The sequence below is a fragment of the Carettochelys insculpta genome, chromosome 2 (assembly GCF_033958435.1).
Source record: "Carettochelys insculpta isolate YL-2023 chromosome 2, ASM3395843v1, whole genome shotgun sequence".
NCBI classification, from domain to species: Eukaryota; Metazoa; Chordata; order Testudines; family Carettochelyidae; genus Carettochelys; species Carettochelys insculpta.
The window spans coordinates 183218517-183224516 of record NC_134138.1 but is presented as its reverse complement, the minus strand read 5'-3'; positions in this window follow the sequence as shown (position 1 = coordinate 183224516).

Sequence of the window (6000 nt, the reverse complement as noted above, 5' to 3'; positions counted from 1 at the left end):
CCAATTGCTTGTGGGAGTTTGATGTAAGAATCCCATAATGCAAAGCCGCTTCAGGATAGAAGGGTGGGGATGTAGGGGTGCAGGACAAAATGTAAACAGAAAGAAGTTTCTATTACTATTATGCAAGAGTGACCGTTGCACTGTCTAGCTGCAACATGGTGCAGGGTGGGGATCTTAATGTCCAGATGAGTCCACGGTGCTGCTCATTGTGAAATGACTAAAGCCTTATGAAATTAAAAATTATATAGCAGAAAGATTCTTTGTGAAAAAGCAACCTTGAACATACATTATATCTGTAAGGTATGAAAATTATTTGGATAAAATCTTAGCAAAAAACATAAAAATCTTCAGAGTATACCGATAGGTGTTGATGCAATTGATACCACTGGGGTGAAATGTAATAGAAAAAGGAATTGTTACGTTGTGCTCACCTTCTATAGTTACAGCACTGGTCAGTGCAGAAATCAAATCAAATTGTGACCCTCTTCCTCTGAAGTGGGATGGAAGCGGATATGCATACCACATAGCTTTGTGGGATACATACAGGACACCTCTGGAGGCTGACGAATTTGAATTACAGACATGGTGCTTCCACGCTAGCCTTCATTTGAAATTCTAAAATTGAGATTGGTGCTACACCCATCCCTTAATATCAATATGTTTTTACCAATATTAGAGCAGATTAGATCGAGCTAATGACAGTGAAGACAGTGACATCTTAAGGTCAAGATGAGTTGTTTAAATGTTATTTTAATGTGTACTCTAGACGCAGCCCAACACTTCTACTCTTAAAAGGCTGTCCTGCTGGAGAGACTCATTGCCCCATGATACTTGGGTCATGACAGTGTGTTGACACATATGAGTGTCATCCTGACCATGTAATAAGTCAGTGTAATCATATGATGGCATTGTATTGACCTAGAGGTGATTTCTGGGTGTTTATTGTTTTGCAGGCCTACCTTCAAGAATGTGCAAAAACTGTGCAACTTCGGGAGAGACATATCAAAGTGTCATCTCAGTAGACGATTCTAGTTCATAAAAGTTCATTATTTATTAACCCAGTTCTGTGGCTAAGGAGGCACAGTGCAACCTGAAGAGTGCAAAGAGGTTTTTAAACCATTGCTGTGTTTCCCTCATCTTGGTCTGCTAGGCTGCTCCCTCGTACAAGGTGAAGTAATGTTCAACCTAAATAAATGTATGCTGCCTGCCTGTACAGGTGAGTAGCCATTATGGAAACTGGAGATCAGCAGGGTGTAGGAGCCATTTCCCTGATTATGCCTTCTATGTTGGCCATGGAGCGGGTAGGAGATGCTACTTCAGTACTATGTCACCAGAGGATCATCCCATATGAGGCTGACCCTGCCATGGATGGCTACACTGCTTTTAGGGACACTTTGTTTGGGTGCTGCTGAAGTTTATGATCTCTGCACCTGCATGTATTTGGAATAATGGGAATCAGTACAGTAGGATGTTGGGACAACCAGGTGGTGTTCTCACCTTCTGCCTCTACTGGTTCATTGCCAACAGGGTTATCCTTCTGTGCCCATTTGAATGGTCACTTGGGAAACCTGTACTCAAAGTCTTACTACACAGTGCTGCTACTGGCCTGGATTTACACCAGCATACCTGAGATCAGAATCAGGCTTAAGGTGTCAAGAGTTTGCTGTTGGAGCACAGCATCTCTTCATTCCTTATTCCAAATATCACCACAGGATGAAAGTCGCAATGTAGGCCTTAGTATATCCTTTTTATTTGGTTCCACTTCCAGCCAATCACAAGAGGAGAAGGCGAGAGCATAAGATCTGCATGGCCACTGAAATGCAGGGAAATCTTCAGTGTATTTCCCTCACACACAAAGAGAAACAGGAAACCTAGACAAAGGACATTTATAAACAAATTCTCACTGCTTTACCTTTACTTATATCTCACCAAAATCTAGTCCCCTCTCATTCCACTTCAACCAGGCTCTACTGAGTGAATGTCTACTAGCTGGATCTAAATGTGAATATACAATGGGTAATTTTTGTTGAGCTGTACATGCAAGCATTGAGGTTTTCACAAACACACCCAGAAGCCACCTGCTATAAGACAGGCCAAACAAGGAAAACAACAGACCACCACTAGCTATACATACAGCCCCCCAGTTAAAACCTCTCCAGCACATCACCAGTGATCTGCAACCCATCGTGGATAATGGTCCTTCACTCTCACAGACCTTGGGAGGCAGGCCTGTCCTTGCCTAGACATCCCACCAACCTAAGTGCAGGGGGTGGGGCATAGCCTGCTCAACCCACGGTTGAGAGTTCAATCCCTGAGGAGGTCATGTAGAGGCATGGGGCAAATAGATTTAAAATAAAATCTAATAGGGATGGTGCTTGGTCCTGCCAACGAGGCAAGGGACTGGACTCAATGACCTCCCAAGGTCCCTTCCAGCTCTATGAGAGGTGTATCTCCATATATTTATTTAAAACCATGAACAAATTCTCACCAGCAACTATAGATCACCCCACAGTAAGTCTAAACCTGGAACCAATCCCTACAATAAATCTCAGCGCCAACTCTGCTCACTTATCTACACCAGTGACACCATCACAGGACCTAACCACACCATTAGGGACTTTTTCACCTGCACATCTACCAATATAATATATGCCATCATGTGCCAGCACTGCCCCACTGCAATATACTTTGGCCAAACTGGACAGTCTCTATGTAAAAGAATAAATGGGCACAAATCAGACATCAGGAATAGTAACATACAAAACCCTGTAGAAGAACACTTCAGTCTCCCTGGACACTCAGTAACACATTTCAAAGTAGCCATCTTGCAACAACAAAACTTTAAAACCAGACTCCAAAGAGAAACTGCAGAGCTGCAATTCATTTGCAAATTTGATACCATCATCCAAGGACTGAACAGAGACTGGGAGTGGCTGGTCAATTGCAAAAGCAGTTTCTCTGCTCTTGATGTTCACAACTCCATGTTAACTGCTGATAATGGGCCACATCCTTTGTGACTAAACAGACCTTGTCAACGCTAGCCCTCCTCTTGACTAGTACCCTTCTTTCCATGAGCCCATGTATTTAAACCCTCCTCTGGAACCCCCCACTCATGCATCTGACGAAGCGGGTCTTTGCCCACAAAAGCTTATGCTTCAAAATATCTGTTAGTCTATAAGGTGCCACAGGACTTCTTGTTGTTTCACACGCACAGTCTCAGTAAAGTCAAGTAATGTCAAGAGTATTATTCATGTCAGTCTAGCGAGCAGGGTTTGGCATGTCATTAGTATTTTTAATCCAGCCCATTGAATCTCTGCACGCACACACACACATAAATAATTGACTCTTCTATCAATGTGGTCTTGCTCTCATCTTGCTGTTCCTGGGGGCCTGTGACATTATCGCAGATTTGAGCTAGAGTTGAAGTGTAGTGAGAGCCATGGAGGAGGTCAAGTGCAAGCCATGGAGACATGTGGGGGCAGGCAAGGAGAGGTTTACTCTGTCCTTCTTTCCCTGCATTCCCCCCACACCCACACCCCCACACCTGGCGCATGCAGTTGCTTTCATAGCTTCTGCTGTCTGAGAAAGCTAGGCTGGGAGGCAGTGGTGGCTTGCTCCCTGCCTGGGCTCAGGTGCCAGGGACAGGGGCCAAGTATATGGGGGGAAGGAAAAGGAGAGACTTCCCTGCCACAACCAGGGCTTGAGCAAGCTGGAAACATGTTGAGTGGGAAAGGGATTCTGGCTCACTCAGACTCTGTCCTTAGCAATGGGGGAAGTAGCAAAGCACCCCAGGACCTGCAGCACAGACTGAGCAATCCAGAGCTCTGTTCTCCCTCCCAGCATGCTTGGTTTCCTGTCCCTGGCAACCAAGCCTGTCAGGGAGCAGGGTGGTGTTGTCTCCCAGCCAAACTCTCAGGTAGAAAGTAGCTTTGTTCAGATGGGAGGCACAGGGAAGAAAATACAGAATCCCCTTCCCTTGCTGCAGGTAACATGGGTTGGGGAGAGTGCAGAAGCTCATGGGGCTGGCCATGGAGACATGTGGGTCAGTATGTATCCTTCTCTTTATATTGCCCCCCACAGTATGGGGAGGGATAAGTCATCTATGGCATGAGCAATGCTATATGGAGATACACATCTTACAGAGCTGGAAGGAACCTCAGGAGGTCATCAAGTCCAATCTCTCACCCTGCCAGCAAGGCCAAGCACCATCCCATCTTTTCTTTTTTAATTTATTTGGCTCAGATTCCCTAACTGCTCCCCCCTCATTAGCAGGCTACTGCTCAACCCACTGAGCTATCCCTCCCACTAATGTCAGCTATGCAGTACTTGGACAATTCCTTGCAACAGAAGGTGCTATGTTTAGGAATTAAGTGGGGGGACTGGGTATAAAAAGCAATTTTATGTGCCACAAAAGTTTTGGGGCTCCCATGAATTTGCTGTTTCAATGGCAGAAATGAAGCAGGTTCTCTATGCCTTTTTCATGGTGTTGGCATAAATCTATGAAAACTCCTTGGGCCTAATCTTCAGCTGGTGTAAATTGGCATAGTATCAGAGATTTTTTATTTTTTTTTTTGCAACTCTAGTGTTTTTTTTTTTTTTTGCCACATATCATCTGTGAAGCATGATAATCCATGTGGATGGTGCAGTGGAAAGGGTTTATTCTGAGCCAAAAGTATCTACAGTAGTAAGGAACCATACATCTTCAGCTTGGCTTTCTGATTAGGAAAATTTTTCTATAAAAAAATTTGCAATTTAATATTTTTATTTGTCTGAGAAATAATTAGCTCAAAATTTTACACTCTCCAAATATTTGCAAATATTTCTGCTTTCACACTGCAAATCTGTAAACATGGAAAAAGTAGAAAAAAATAACTTTTTGTTCTGAAACTGTTTCCTTCGCCATTCCGTCTGCCCATATTCCGTTAGTCACTGTTTACACTCAGTATGTAATACAGCATAAAATAAAACATTATCCAGTCCATTACAGTTCTTCTTTTTAGTTTCACTTAAACAAAATTGAAAAATGTAGTCGGTCAGAGCTACTATTTTTAGTGATTATGGTGAAATTGTGGTTAGCAATAGCGTAAGTTTAGGCAGCTTTAGAATTTACTGACACTGAAAGTTTTGTAATTTTCTTTTTCATGCACTTGAACTAGAAATAGAAGTGCTTATTCATGATGACAGAATACAGAAGAGTCCATATGCCTGGGTTCTGGCACCAATCAATAGTGACCAGGTAGATGTTTGTAGTTCTTCGTGTGCCACTAATGATTCAAGGGTTGGATACGCTTGTTGTAGGGAGTGACATTGACAGGTGGAAGACTATGATAAAGGTGATTGCTTCTGTTATAATAGAAACCACCACTGAATGCTATACATGTCTAGAAATTCTTTATCATTTCTGGTATGCAGTGAAGGAGAAACTCAAATTAGAGACAATGTGGGACAAGCTATTAGGAAATATGGAGGCAGACTAGCTAAAAGACAAAAGCAGTCTCATACACACACGCACACATTGATAGTTCTCAATATCAAGAATAGTGGAAATGCTCCTTCTCAAGGACATATACTATAATTCCAAACAAGTACTTACATACATTACATTCAGAGCAATGATTTATGAGTTTATAAACTCTGCATGAGTCCATGCAGCTCTTAAAAGCATATGCAAATGTGAACATAACAAACTAAAATTAGCTATGCAATGGCTATAGATGGGTGATTCAGCCAATTGAATCATATTACAAAGGTGTTCTCCAGCTGAGATCCTAGATGTGTGAGCTCTTATTCAGTGGACTTCAGCAGTCATTGTATTAACCAGTTTTGAAAATTCAATCTCTCATTAATATTAAAAGCTGTTTGATCTCTCTGTAAAATTAGCCTTAATTACAACTATGATGGGCTCCATATGTTCATATGTAGCCTTGGGCCTTTTGGTTCTGGAGTAGATTTTTACTTATTGATTGATTTATTTAGTAATGCACTTTCCTCTCTCAGTGA